A 16,227-nucleotide genomic window follows, 5' to 3' on the forward strand; every position below is an offset into this window, starting at 1 on the left:
GATCTTTACACTTTGAAATATTTATTACAAAATGGAGGGGACGAATTTACAAGGATGGACATCATACAAATAAGAACAGTATTCAAAAAAAGTTTCGAAAACATTGCCTTAATCCTAACCTTTGCCAACAGGTGCACATTGTCGTGTGAGCATATTGAGAACTTATTTCATGAGATCGCGCTACCATTAGAAAATTTAATCCTAGTATATGAAGAGTTAAACGTCCAGTCAATGCCATCTCGATGAACTGAAAGAACAGACTGACTACTAACTCACTTGACGTGCAAATGTTATACGATACATGGAAAGAAATCACTTGCTGTTATATCAGCAGTACAACCAACGTTGCCGTGCTTACAAGGAACACTTATGAGTATAAATAAAATTGATATTTGTGCTACTCATTGATGCAAAAATTCACATCTGTAAATCTTTTCTTTTTTTTTTTTTGTAATAAATGTTTCAAAGTACCGAGGTCATTTGCAATAACCTTAATTTCATTCTCCCTAATGTACAGAGCTCAGTGGCTATCGCGGCAAAATAACTTGGCTTCATATAAACAGAATTAATATGACAACAGGATAGTAAATCCCATTTGTATAGTCTATTACGTCTATCAATTGCATAGATTTCCTTCCACGCATGCTAGATGAAATTCAAACTCGGCCCTTTCCAATAAATGGCGTCATTGCTATCAAATGAACAATGGAAGAACTAGTAATAAATTTATATATTCCACATATAACACGTACAAAAATTATCAGAAGCGAAGGAGATAAATTTCTGTAAACTGCATCAGAAATATAAATTTCTCAGGAATTCTCTGGCCGTGTACTGTTTAAAAAATTCAGACTTCTCTTATGGCACTATAAATTCCACCTAAGATTGCAGGCAACTATAGCCATGTTTCCCTCGGATAATCGACATAAGCTGAGTGCAAATCTAGCAGTAATGTTTCAAGATAAATTTAAGTCCCTTTATGTTGTCTAGAGTGATTTTTTTCATCTTCTTTTTGTTCTTTTTCTTTTCATCCAGTTCTCATAAATTATCAGATATGACGTACTTTTAGTTGCTCATCAAAAATGCTGTAGTATCTTCAACCGGTTTCAGAGCACAAATGGTTTGAAAAACCACAAGTATTGTGAAAAATGCCAATTCTATTATCTCGTTTTAACAGCACCGTTCATCTCCACAAGGAACTCATTTCAGTGAGACAACAATCACTGAAAACAATACACTGATTAATTAAAAATAAAAGCCAAAGTACTAAATACTTTGCTTAGGCAAAATCTCGACATTTAGCATATAGTAACAAAAGTTGTAGGTTAAACCTAATGACATAGGTTTAAAGTTTAAGTACTGCTGTATTTTCTATTGAAATTCTTCTAAATGTTAATTCCGACTCCCTTCAGACACCATCACCTTCAAACAATTTATTGAAGTCATAAACGGAACAGTAAAACTTGTTCTCAACAATAATCAGTAAAAGCATATACTAAAAACTTGAGGAGTTTGATCCATAATGTTCTCGATTATATTCTTTGCTCTATTTTAAAAATATACCACCATAAATACGTAGGAATAATAAACAATCTAAAATGACGTATACTTAACAATACACACTGCATAAAGTTTTATGTAGTAGGAAAAAATGAAACTATGAAAATTTTTTTGGATCTGAACCTTAAATAAAAAAAAATGTTTGGAACAACGACCGAAGTGAGACTGTATAGGATAGTTTTTGTATGCTTTGTCTGTTTGCGAGAGTGGAAAAAATCCTCCCGTCTTCATATGAGAGCAGCTAAATTCACCTTCAACTGAAAATCCATATAAAGATTTTCACGTATTTTCTTGACATTTTCCATTCTGTTGGAAAGACCTGACTTCAAGACGTCGCGTCCTTCACGTGGAGGCGCTTTCGCTAAGAGCATGTGCGGCAAAGCAAGTGCGAAAGAATATAGGAAACCCTGATAAACCCTTCTCCCCCCCCAAAAAAAAAATCTAAATATTTTTTACAGCCGGATAGTGTGAAACAGCACGCGAATTGTACTGCTGTTATTATCATTACATCATCTTCAGATTCTCGTAATATCTATGAAAAGTGCATGGAGGAGTTCATTTTAACACTGAACGTGATCTTAGTAGGATAAGATCACTTCTACGCTCGCACACATTCTATGGAATATGTAGTCATGCTCTTGTTTTCTTATTTCCGAATAAGAATTTTTATTCTTATGGTTATAATCACAAGAATAAAAATTCTTAATTGATTATATATTGGACTACATTGCTCTCGTATGTAACTTTTTGGAAAATATCACTACATCGCTTTATCTTTTTAGATAAAAGAAATATTCTCGTATTCTGATTTATTTCATTTAACATTCCGATACATGTAACTGAATTTAACTAGTTCTCAAAATTTTCTGCGAATGGCACTTAATATATGGAGAACCGACATAAAACAATACTACTTTATATACAAATAAGCAAAAGTTTCAAATACAACTCAGAGGATAATTGTGATGTTGAAGCGAACCTTGACATGTAAGGATAAAGGAAGTCATTTTGCCTCTTTGTAAGTCCTTGATAAAACCACACACCTGAATTATTATGCACAGATTTGGTCTCCCAGGTTCCAAGGGGATAAAGAAGCTGTGGAAGGGGTGCAAAGAAAAGCTACAACGATTATATTCGGATTATGGGATTTAGATAATGAAGACAGACTGCGAGTATGTGAATTACAGACTCTGGTTAACAGGTCTCGCATATAAACTTTTGAATGGATGTTATAGTATATCGTCTAATGAAAATTTTCGTTATATGGAAGGTGGGGAGAGAACACGGGGAGCATCCATGGAAGTTAAGTTGTTCACAGTCAAAAAAGGGATAAGAGCTAGGTTTTTCTCTCACAGAGCAGTGAGTGGAATAGTTTGCCTTTAAGGGTAGTGACTGCATATAGTGTGAATGAATTTAAGAGAAGGTATGACAGTTGGTTTGGGTGATTTGCAGCCTCCTTCGATGAGTCCTTGACTCCTTGGAGGAGTCAAGGACTCATCGAAGTGTAATAATAATAAAGGATTTCAGTTGTTTTTAATCAAGTTGAAGTTGAATTAGATCCCCACAGTAAACAAAAGCAATTAAACCCAAGCATCTGCACGATGTACATTTCAGAAGTGGGGTGGGGTGGGGCTATTTGAAAACTCAGGAGTTCATAAAATTCTAGATCTACATCTAGTAAGATCACTTTTTGTGATCTTACTAGATGATATGATATCAAATTCATCTGTAAATGGTTTTAACATCCACTAGTACCTCTGGAGTTGTTAAAAAAATTAAGAAAGCTTAGCAGCAAATATGAGAATGAATGATAAACAATATAGTAAGATAACAATTCCCCTTTCGAGAACAATTACACATGCCAATCCTATAACGCAGTAGTATCGTGCGTGTGGGTAAGTGATCAGAAAGAAGAAATCCATAATGTGTTTCTTGAAAAAGATGGAGGTTGTATGCTTTTGGGGAAAAGGATATGGGGAGAACTGTTCCAAAGGGCAGAAGTATATGGCTTGAAGGAAAAGAATGAGAACTAGATTCAGCGAGTTTGGAGCTGCGGTATATGGATGCAGACCAGCAACTGCCATGTTCGCAGATGATTAGAGGGAAGTGGAGGAATAGGAGCGGCCAGTTCAGTAGAGCAGTATCCATGGTAATACATACAGGAAATATACAATGCAGAAACCGAGCATGTATGGGAAGGCGATTGGTGGGAGTCAATAAGAGAAGGATCATCTGTTAAGTGAATAGCTCTTGGATACAGAATGAAATTCTGATGGAGGTTATTGACGCACTACTACCGCAGATGTGAGAGCAATACTCTAACGATGGGGAAATTTATAGTTTTGGGAGTTAATCAGAAATTATGTTCAGAAAAAAAAGAATACCAAGCTTTGAAAAAAAAAGCTGAAGCGGTATATGTTTATGCCAGGATAGGCTAGATGTGAAAGTCAGCTCAAGATCTTGGTGTTGGTGAGCAGGATGTTAACAATGAGGGCGAGAGAGAAAGATGCATGACTAACTTCCGAGAAATAAAGTAACATTTCGGTAACATTAAAGTTTAATAAATTATCTTCATCCACTTTAAAATGATGGTTAGTATTTAAGACATTGGAAACAGATGTTGAAGCTTGAGTCATTTGGTTAATACAAGGTTTTGTGAATTAAGGTAAGGAATGAAGTGAACTGTCAGCAAAGCTATTAATAGGGATTGGACGTTAATGAGAGATCATTGTTGTCTAGGAGAAAGAGGATAGGTCAAAGCACAGAGCCTTGGGGAACTCCGGCATTAGCCTGAACTACTGAATGTGTTCTGTATTTTTAGCTAGCTGTGTTTAGGCACATTCGTTGGAAACCAAAGGCTGAAATACGGGTGGAGGATTCTGAGGGGAATGGGGAAGAAAGACACTCATTCCAACAAGAATAATTTCGGTCGATAGAATCAGAGCAAGAGCTTAGTAAAGTTGAGGGAAAATAGTAATCAAATTAGTATCATTGTATTGCCAGAGGCTCGTGTTTTAGTCAGAGGATGCCAACTGAGATTTAATGAAGAATAAGAAATCGGGTTTTGATATCTGTAAGTGGTGGCGCACTTCGTTGATGTTGGTATTAAGCCCTCAGGTGTTGGTAAAGTCAATGTGGAAGATTTTTTTTTTTTTTTTACCATGAAGCTTCGCTGTTTTATTACATAAGAATAGGAATTCGGAATTAATTCAGTAAGTTTCAGTAAGAATCTCTAACTATGCTTCAATATTAAAATGAAATAAGGCAAACCACATTTTTTATATTGATCCTATAAATGAAATATGGAACTTATAGCACATCAGTGTAGTGTGTAGGATGGAGTGAGAGTTGGAGGCTGTATTTGCTAGGGTTGGGGGGGGGGGGCACTTCATGAGGAAGGCTTCTCCAGAGGACAGAGGTCTATGGAATAAATGAGGAAGAGAAGCAGGTTTGGTGTGTTTGTAGTTGTACTTGCTGCTCTTGTTTTAGCAGACCAAACAAAAAGTGAAAAAATTATGGTTGTCAGTTCAGTGGAGCAGTGTCTGTGGAAGTACCTGTAGAAAAGACAGCTGATAAGAGTGCGTCTGCGAGATAGAGAATAGAGTGAGTCAGCAAGAAAGGGGAGATCCATCAGCCGAGTCGCTCTCCGCTGGGCTTTCGAGATTTAGAATTGAGGTGCACCACCCAACCATGTTAACAGTATTCCAATAATGGGCTGATTTGATATTTATATAGAGTTAGTAGTGGGTGGGTGAAATATAATATCTTTAATGGAAAAAATGCCTAAATTTTTAGAGGCTAGGGAAACTATTGATGTAATGTATTACTGAATTTACTGAGGTTAACAGAAGGTAAGATGAGATCTATTTTTGTGAGAGAAGAAGCAAAACTATATTTTGGTAGCATTTGAAGGTGACTACGTTATCCTTGCCTCAATGATGGATGGTAAAGAGATCAGTGTTTAAGGCAGTGAGGTTGGAGATGATCTTGAAGCTTGGTGTATATGTGCATTGCATCGCTTTTTGAATGACTAAGACGAATGGAATGTACCATCATCAGAAAGCCGTGGATAGGATTACGGATGATTGAAAGTAGATTAGAGGAGTGTAGGACACAGAATAGATCCCCGTGGTACTAGTGCACTGGGGACGAAACTCGAAGAGATGAAGCCATCCATCATTACACGAAGTTTACAACCAGAGAGAGAAATCTTGTATTCCAACTGTAGAGGATGGCAATTTATTGAGCGAGCCTCTTTGCCAAACACGACATGATCAATTGCTCCAGAAATATCAAGAGCGATAGCATTCCTACAAACATTTCCATGGCATATCTCCAGTGGTGGGTGGTATAGGCCAAAAGGTAAGTTGTGGATCTAGATTGGTGGAATCTAGATAGATGGAATCTATGGTAATAAGACGGTAGTTTGAAGGCTGATTCTAATCTCTCTTTTTCTCTAGGAAGCGAGATCGTTAAAAAAAAAAAAGCCTTTCAGGCTGAAGATAAGTTAGCCACTGTCATACGGAGATGGAAGGTTTTCCTCAGGAAATCCGTTGTTCCTCTCTCAAAAACAGAAAACTGGCCAGATGTGACTTGGATAAAACTACGGACGCAATTAAGTGTATTATATGTCTTAACTGGTGTGTTCTTCGGCCTACAGGATGAAAAAAAAAATGTTTCTGGAAGGAAAACTCCTTAAATCTCTATATGATACCAGAATTCGAACCAAGATCTTTCCAACAGAAGGGTCAATGTCATGCGCCCTCGCGAATGGGTCACGGAGGTGCTAACCAACTAGAATACATAATACGTACACAATATGTAATATTTCCAACTTTGTAGTTACGTATGTAATCTGTCGTAATTGGAACACCTATATAATTAGCTGCTTCCCAAGAAAGTACAGCTTAATCATTGTCACCAACTAGAGATAAAAATAGTCATATTCAGACCCCCCCCCCCTCTAATCTAACACTCTTTGAGCCCGAGTTCCTTCTTTCACCTGCTGCTTGAGAAAGTTATCTCGCAACAACTCAATAAATTCTTCTTCATTCTTATCATGAGATATCTCTTCTATGCAGTCAATGGTTGGATAATTTAAGTCACTCATGATTATTCATTTAGTACCCATCATGGTAATTTTGTGATGCATTTCACTGCATCAAACAACTGAACGGCAACATCCCAGCATATATTTCATCTTTTCAGCCTCCATTTCGCAACAGATAGGTTCAAAAATCACTGCTACATGGGAAACTATTACGATTATCGTTTTCGTGCATTTCTACCATAATATTGTTGTATCCTGAAAAGGCTAAGAAATGTTTATTATAAAATATTCAGGTCACAACTTTAATACAACTTAGGCAGAGAATATGGAACGTTGGCAACAGAATAAGTGTAAACTCTTTGTAAATGCAAATCAATTTAAAATTTAGGAATAGTATAAAATTGTATAAAGAGCTGTTAAAAATAATCTGTATTAAGTGAGGGCCAGATGTAGAGATCAATGTAAGCTGGCAAATCCACCTAAGAACCCCGTCTCTTGTACTAAAATAGCTAAGCCTGTGAGTCAGGGTTCAAGGGTCACCTTTGCTGTCCTGTATTATGCATAAGAAGTACTGTAAAGAAAAACCAAAGCACCTTCCAGGAAGAGAAATCAGGTACACGTGCGACTAAATAGAGGGAGCTAAGGAGATTGACGTAAACACACGTGATCGCGTTGGCGCGCATCGCGAAGATCGAGAATTACCGAGAGGATAAAATTAAACAAAAAGGCCATGCAAGCACCATTCTGGGCTTTTTTTGTTGGATTCCTGGTTCCAGATCTCGCAGACAGTGGTCGAGCTCGCCGTCGGAGAAATTCCTGGCTAGTCGTGGAAGGCATTTGGTTCATCTGTTGCAGCGTTAGGAATGGGCCAAGCTATATCCTTGGACTAGGATAGCTGTGCGTTGGCGTGCGATGGAGGAACCAAATGGAGCAGTCCGATCAAAGCAACGTTACCGTGTCACCTCCAATCTTTCCCGCTGAGACTCCACTCGTACAGTCCGACTGGAGATGTCCTCATAAGGAACTAAAGCAGAAGGCCTTGATGACCAGACAAGGCTAGAAGAAGGTCAAGAAAATCAAGATCAGAGACGGTAAGGTAGACCTTTGAATTCCTATTTCCAGCTATAGAAGAGTGTGATCCCCTAACCGAGTATTTTGTAATGGACTAAAATTAAAGAACTGTAATATTCTTACAGTTCTTTAATTTTAGAATAGCCTATGACTTAGCATGGGTCAAGATTATGTTAAGATTTGTTTGCCCTATGAGGCCGAGAATATCTCTGAACGAGCTAAACTTAATGTATGGAGTGTGTTATTGTGTTAATTTATGACCATGTGTATTAGGATGGTATGATATTAGCCTATGAATTTATGCTGAAGATGCTTGTAACAGTAGTCAATGCAAGTTTGTATGTGTGTCTAGTGTATTGAATTTTGAGCCTTTGAGAGCATTCTATGTCTATAATGTATATTTGCATAATTCCTCAAGCTTATTAAAATGTTTCATCCAAGTACCTGCTTGATCTGCCTTTATCTTATGAATTCAAAACAACCGCTCATAAAATGCTAACGAACTAAGCGGGTTAAATCCTTGTATATAAACTCTTAAAGCGAGCCACGACTGTGAGGAAAAAGTTAGAAAACGGAGGGACAAGATTAAATTCGATCTAATTTTCATGTATCACTCTGAGAGGGTTGCCCTGGGTAAGAATCCCGTCTATCCAAGGTATTAGCTGGCACAGTGAAAAAAATAAATTTTGTAAATACTTATCGGGTGAACTCTACCAGATTGTTGTGTGATTAGATAAAACATAAGATATAAAGAGGCCAATGAGACTGCAAAGAACTAATGGAAAGAATACTTGGTAGGAAATAAACCCTTTATTTAAATTAAGGGGATATTAAATCCCACATTATTTTAAAAAACCGAATAAGAAACTCAAAGATTGGAATCAGAGAGTTTCATGCCGAATATAGTAAATTATAAAGTATCGGCGATCACCAGCGAGCTAATGCAAGTGACCCTAGTACGTAGTACAATACCGGAAAACTCGCAGCGAATCGGTCAAGTTCTGATCGCTATTCTTTGGTATTTTCCATAATGTAAAAACACATTTCCTAGGAAATGTATGCTGTTATTACATTGTGGTGGGAGGTTCACTACCCAGACAGGTTTCAGTCTTTTTTGAGGGTTCATCAGTGAGTAGCTAGACCAAATTAATACCAAAGTGTATAGCGAAAAGAACTTATATACTCTGCTATATGAGTTTCCAAACAGGTGCACCCATTAAGTTACTTAAATATAAAGAGCTAATAAGCTTCATTTCGGCGATATAAACATTATTTAGAATAGCGATCAGAACTTTACCGACTTTGCTGCGAGTTCTCCGGTATTGTACTACGTACTAGGGTCACTTGCATTAGCTCACGCTAGTGATCGCCGATACTTTATAGTTTATTATATTCGGCATGAAACTCTGATTCCAATCTTTGAGTTTCTTATTCGGTTTTAAAACAATGTGGGATTTAATATCCCCTTAATTTAAATAATGTTTATATCGCCGAAATGAAGCTTATTAGCTCTTTATATTTAAGTAACTTAATGGTTGCACCTGTTTGGAAACTCGTATAGCAGAGTATATAAATTCTTTTCGCTATTAATTTCGCTATTACCTTGGTATTAATTTGGTCTAGCTACTCACTGACGAGAAGGATATCGCAGCGTATCAGGATAGTCTTTATTCATTGTTGGATTTGTTACTAATATTTGTTATTTATATATTTATTTTCGTTGTACTAACCTTTTGCATTTTTAGTACTAACTCTACTAACTTGCTGGTAGTGCGTTTATACGCACTACGGGATTTTCTTTCAAAGTCTTAGGAATCTTAATTTTTCTCTTTTTTTTAGAACGCAGAGATCAATCATGAGCAGAGTAATCACCCCCCCCCCCCAGAACCCGGACATTAGGAGTGGAGATTCCAGGAATGGAGGATCGTAGAGCCTTAACTACAGCCCTTAAGGAGCTAATAGGAGTTTCTAACACTACTCCTTCACCCCGTATGGAGGAGGACGATTTCTTATTGTGGTAAAGAACTTAGCTTCGAGAGATCAACTTCTGAAGGGTTTCCCCGTCCAAGGGAAGCAGGTGACCCCTACCATGGTGGGGTCGCAAGTACGTCAAATTAAGATCGACCGCTTCCCTATGGAATATCTAGAAGCCGGAGAAGACGTGCTCGTACAAACTTTTAGTAAGTGGGGGAAAGTGAGTAATATAAAGAAGAGCGTCTCTAAGGAGGACCCCGCCTGGTACTCCGGCGAAGTCACCTTTACCATGGACATGTGACAGCCAGTGCCAAACCTCGTTACCATCGGCACGTCGCGTGTCATGGTTAATTATCCCGGGGTACAAAGACAGAGTCTGCGATGTGGCTCGACTGAACATCTGGGTAGTGACTGCCCCCGAGCCAAGTGTTTCAACTGCGTCGGCGTCAGGCACATCTCCAGCCAGTGCCCACACCCCTGCTGAAAGTGCTCCAATACAGAGCACAAAATAACATCGTGTCCTCTGCGCATATTTGCAGAGCGGGCAAGGGCACCGATCGAACCGTTGAACCCGCAGCCTGCTCGAGACGCCGGTGAATTTCCGGTACTCTCCAACACCATCGGGGAGAAAACATTCTCTCAAACAGTTCTAGGGAAAATTAAGAAACGTCCTGCACCATCAACAGCAGAAGATACTCTTTTCCCCCCCCCAGCAACAACATCAGCTGAGGAAACAACCCCCCCCTCGGTCGTTTCCACCGTATCACTACCAGCGACGGAGGAACAACGAACAACCGAGGACACAGATGAAGCTAAGGATAACACTCCACCAGCTATCCCCCCCCCCTCAACAACATCGGAGGAGGCTTCGTCTGTAGACGCTTCTAAGATTACCCCTATAGTAGTCAGCGTCGACTCTGCAGAAGAACAGAAGACAGAGGAAGGGAAACATCAACTTCCACCCCCCCCAAAGAACCTCCTAAGAAGGAGCAGGCTTCCCCTAAAATGGGGAAAAAAAACACCGAAGCCGCTCCAGAAAAAGCACGGACTCAACAACATCTGAGTCCGAAATGGAAGTGGAAACCCCTTCCCGCCATCAAGAGAGCATAGCATTAACTCTAAAATTAGTAGACACACAGGCTCCCAGTTCAACTGCTTTGACCATCAAATAGTGAACAATAAATTAGCAAGTTTCAAGATTAAGAACAGCCGTCACGAGTTGACGGCTGTTCTTAATCCCCCCCCCCCCACAAATTGAAGCCTTAATAAAATATGTCAAGCAATTGAGAATCAAGGACCTAGGCAGGGTATAACAACGTAAAACATTATAATGCCGCCACCCCCTTTTTTGTGTTGCCTCGCTCAACATCAGAGGGCTCCGCTCACTCAAAACAAGAGGAGGTGTGGAAGCTCATGCTAGCGTTCAACATCCGGCTTTTTTTCCTGCAGGAAAAAGTGCGTTTCATGGACATGCAGGAACTAAGCCATAAGTACCCCGTAACATCGTTTTGGAGCTTCGGCAACAGAAACAGCGCCGGAGTCGGGGTACTTATGCTAGCCCCCCCCCCCTCTTCGGAGCCTTCCATAACATCCAGAGGGACGCAGAAGGGAGAGTTCTCGCCATTGACTGGAAGTACCGGGGCTGTATCACTAGGTACATTAACATCTACGCCCCGGTAGATCCAACATCAAGATCGACTTTCTTCCAGTCACTTTATACTTACTTATATGGCGCCCATCACGTCATCCTGATGGGGGACTTCAACTGCGTGGCGGACCCGGCCTACGATAAAGTGGGTACGATAAAGCAGTACCTGTGTTGGGTAATCCCAACACAGGTACTGCTGGCTACAGGCAACTGGGAATTCACCTCAGGAATCTCCAGCTGACGGATATTTGGAGGGCTCACAACCCCCTACTGTCGGGATTATACGTGGAGGCCAAGGTATCGGCACACGGCTCGACCGGTTCTACTTGTCACCCTCCCTTATCTCCAGATCCGAAGCTATAAGGCATGTTCAAATTAATTATACTATCTCGGACCACAAAATGGTTGTGCTCACGTATCATCCACTAGAAGCAGTAGAAGTTGGTTCGGGCCCCTGGAAGTTACCACCAGACTTCCCGTCCCTGTTCTCGGCTAAGCTTAACCAACTGTGCTCCAGCTGGAGCACCGCTGGCTGGGAATGGGACGCGTGGGCACAACTAAAAGCTAACATCAAAGAAAACATGATAAAATGGGGCCTAGAAAGTGCCTTCCTCAGAATATCTCGGCTTCGTGATCTATACAAGGAAAGAAGCTGGTTCGTGGCCAGCCAACGCCAAGGCTTTCCATGTCACAACGCCATCCGTGACATTAATCTCGACATTGAAGCGGAGAGACAGAAGCAGGTGGAAGAAAAGAACACCAAGATCCGACTCCACCTCCGCTCGAAAGACAGGCAATCGGCTGCTTTCTACAACAGGCATTACGTCAATTTTCGACAGGAGCGAATCATCACCACCACCATCACTGAAGGCGGGTGTACTTACACCACAACACCCAACATCCTGAAGGCCTTCTGGGGGTACTACAACAACCTCTACCAAGACAACAGTACCCCCCCCAAGATTACTCCTGTTGGAATATTGACCCCTTCCCTGTGCACATCCAAGCAGGGTTGGATGCACCAATCACAGCGGCCGAAATAACATCAGCCTTCAAGCAGTGCCATACGAAGAAAGCGCCTGGGCCAGACGGACTAAGCATAGAACTCTATCGAGAAGCCTGGGACTACATCCTTCCCATTCTCGTGGCACTATTCAACTTTCGCAACACAGGGAACATGCCGCGAGAATTCGTGGAATGCCATACAGTATTCATCCCCAAAGCCAACAGGGATCCATCCAACATCAAAAACTGGAGGCCCATCAGTCTGTCGAACACGGACTACAAGATCCTCGCCCGTGTTCTCAATGACAGACTGAAGCTGGGGATGAGGTACGTCGTCAACAGCACACAAGTGTATGGTGTTCCTGGCCGATCGATGGAGTTTAATCTCATCCTCATCCGAGAACTGCTACGTCTGGCAACCTTAAGATGTACTCAATGGCACTGTTGACCACCGAGCGTTCAACAGCGTCCGGCACTCCCTTCTGTTTAACATCCTGCAGAAAGTCGGGGTCAGCAGTGGACCGCTTTCCATCATCAGAGGAAGCTACATGAACAGCTCCGCCTGCCTCTTCGTCAACGGACACCTTTCGGACCCCATTAACATCCAGAAAGGGGTCAAACAAGGGTGTCCCCTCAGTCCGCTGCTCTTTGCAATAGCCCTTGAGCCATTTCTACAGGCAGTCAACAGCTCATGTGCTGTGAGAGGGATTCCATTACCGCTCACCACGGATGACTGCAAAGTAATAGCATATGCGGACGACGTGGTGGGCACCCTCAGGGACAACAACTCCATATGGAACTTCTTCAACATCTTAGAGAAGTTCAAAGTGTCGGGGCTAACACCCAACCCCAACAAAACTAAGATCAAGACGTATGGAGTCTGGGACCTAAACAACATCCCCATGGGTCTCGTCCCTACAGGAGACCCCTAACCATCCTGGGGATCCCATTTGCAGCAGAGCCCGTGCTCGACGTTCAACAACTTATCAACACCACAGTCGAGCGTCTCAAAAACTGGATAAACGGACAGCTGTCGCTCTTCCATCTTAGCAGGATACTACAGACCAACCATCCCTGCAGCTATCCTGTGCGGTATTTCTTAGGATTTAAGCTTCCCCTTTTTGAGATCCCAGCCCACCAGGGTCCCAAGGCGGATATTGTTCCAGAGGATTACAACAGACTTTGCCAGCTAGTACAACTCCGCTCGTCTGGTGTCAACACTGGCGGGATCCGGAACAGCAAGATGTGGTACGATCATCTCCTTAACATCCTTCGTACTGACGTTCCGGATCTAGGAATCAACGACATCCTCTTCGGCCACCTCTCTAAATATCGAGGTTACCCGACCGTCGAGAAAGGACCTGGCCTGGAGGATAGCCTATGGACACCTTCCAGTCAATGTGAATAAGTGGTGGTTCAACAACAATTGGAACCCATTATGTAGCATCTGCCGGAGCCCTGACACCGTAGAGCACGCTTTCTACGTGTGTCCCACTTCCATCTTCATCTGGAGGAGGCTAAGCGACGTGCTCCGCATCCCCCCCTCCTACTGCAGGAGCAAGTGATCTTCCTGCAGTTCTCTCCACCAGCCAACAACAGGCAGAAGTTACTAATATTTATCATCAATGAATTTAAATATCACATCTGGAAGGTTAGAAAAAAATTTTCCAACTATGCTAATCCTCCCAGTCTGTTGGATCTCTCTCGGATCGTCCTCTACATGTTCTATGGTTCTTTAAGGTGGTTTTTACATCTCGAGAGAGAGGCTTTGGGTGACACCAGATTTAACAAGTGGTGTTCACCTCCAATCCTGTGTAATGTCAGAAACAACACCATCAAGTTCTGCCTGTTGCTGCTTTAAGATCTCCATCTGCAGCAGCAGCTCCACTCCGAGTCATTTCCTTGGTCTCTGCATCCCCCCCCCCTGAGGTCTGTTTTGTTCCCTGGTCTCCCACGGAGGTAGTTCTGAGGAAAAACCCAGGCAGCGCAGGCCTACTCGAGGCGGGCTGCCCTGAAGGGGCGGGTCACCTGGCCACCGGCTACCTCCGTGATCCTTTTGATTTCTTGAGGCAGATCCTCGAGGAGGGTGAAGAGATATCATTTGATAGCTTTAAGCTAGCAAGATGCGAATAATGAGCTGAGGCCTATTTTTCTTCTTTTTCCCTACCCCTACCTCCCCACCCACCTTTCCCATCCTATTCCTCTTCCCCCCCCCAGCACCCCACCTTGACCTCTGTCACTTCCTTACCCCTCTTTTACTTCTCTTCGGGGACACTCTGACCCCTTTATTTTTCAATAGGCCGATGATGGGTTTATTCTTTACTCTCACCCACCTCAAAAAAAAAGCTGAAACCGGTCTGGGTAGTGACCTCCCACCATAATGTAATAACAGGTATTTTCCATAATGTAAAAACACATTTCCTAGGAAATGTGTTTTTACATTATGGAAAATACCAAAGAATAGCAATCAGAACTTTACCGACTTTGCTGCGAGTTCTCCGGTATTGTACTACGTACTAGGGTCACTTGCATTAGCTCACGCTAGTGATCGCCGATAATACCTTATAGTTTACTATATTCGGCATGAAACTCTCTGATTCCAATCTTTGAATTTCTTATTCGGTTTTAAAACAATGTGGGATTTAATATCCCCTTAATTTAAATAATGTTTATATCGCCGAAATGAAGCTTATTAGCTCTTTATATTTAAGTAAACGCTTTATTTGCATGTGTGAGAGAATTAAGATAGCAGCGAAAATATTAATAAGTAAATATTTCATTTAAGGGTATATAGTAGAAAAAAGGGGAGAAAGAACGTTATATCAAGTGACTTAGACGAATAGAGATAAATAAGTAAGACTAAAGTAATATATTAGACGAAATTAAAGATAAAGACCAGCAGCGTAAGATATAGAGAAGAAATGAAAGGAAAAGTAAGGACGTTATAACGATATCAATATCATTAGCACTTTCCTCCATTCCTATCTCATTTGTCATTCCTAAAAATACCATATCCTTTACACTTGATCCCAGTTACAAAATCTGACTCTAATAGCCAGGTTTCACTAACTTATTCAATAAAGCTCAACTCCTTTATTCCTGATGCTCCTGGCATTTGTGTAAAGGTATAATAAATTTATAAATTATCTGACATAATACACTGATCTCACAGCACTAGTTGCTTCTGCAATGATTCCAGCCAAATCCAAGCCATCAATAATAATAATAATAATAATAGTCTTATTTTCCATCACTTAATGATGTTGAAGTACACACTAAAATTCAACTATTACAATAACTTTCAATTACCAGGAAAGAGAACAGGAATCTAGACACGTAGCTTCATGCAGTCTTGAACTATCATCATTGATCTATATCAAATGTAAATATGATCTGAATAGAGATGGAAGATTTAGTCACTTTTCAGTCTGAAAAAAATGAAGCTCTCTACTTCAAACGGAAATAACTTCCTCTTCCGTTTTCAGTGAACTGTAAGCAAATGTTTGCGCTAATTAAACTCATGCTGCCTTCCTTGTCTTTTAGTCAATTTTAGTCAACAATTCCAACGCTCTTGTAAACGGAACAAGAAACAGGAAATTGAGGACATGACTCAAGATACGGAAAGCATTAATACTTCAGTAAATGCTACTAGTGTGAAACATCCAAAAGCATTCATGAGTTATTTTTCGAACGAGTGACAAGTTCTTTCTATTAAAGCCCTTCCGCTCAGCTACCGAAATGTACAAAAATAAAAACAGGCTACTCAGTGGGGTGGAAAATTATAGCAAACTTTAAATATTAAAAACAAATCAGTTTATTGTGCAATTTTACCTGTCTCTATACACAGTTTTGTTTTGTTTGTATTTAAACACACGTAACCTGTTCTCTGATAAACATATACTATCAATACTCTAAATGC

Source organism: Typopeltis vanoorti, chromosome 12 (genome assembly GCF_054136105.1).
Source record: "Typopeltis vanoorti isolate ZY-2024b chromosome 12, IOZ_Tvanoo_1.0, whole genome shotgun sequence".
NCBI classification, from domain to species: domain Eukaryota; kingdom Metazoa; phylum Arthropoda; class Arachnida; order Uropygi; family Thelyphonidae; genus Typopeltis; species Typopeltis vanoorti.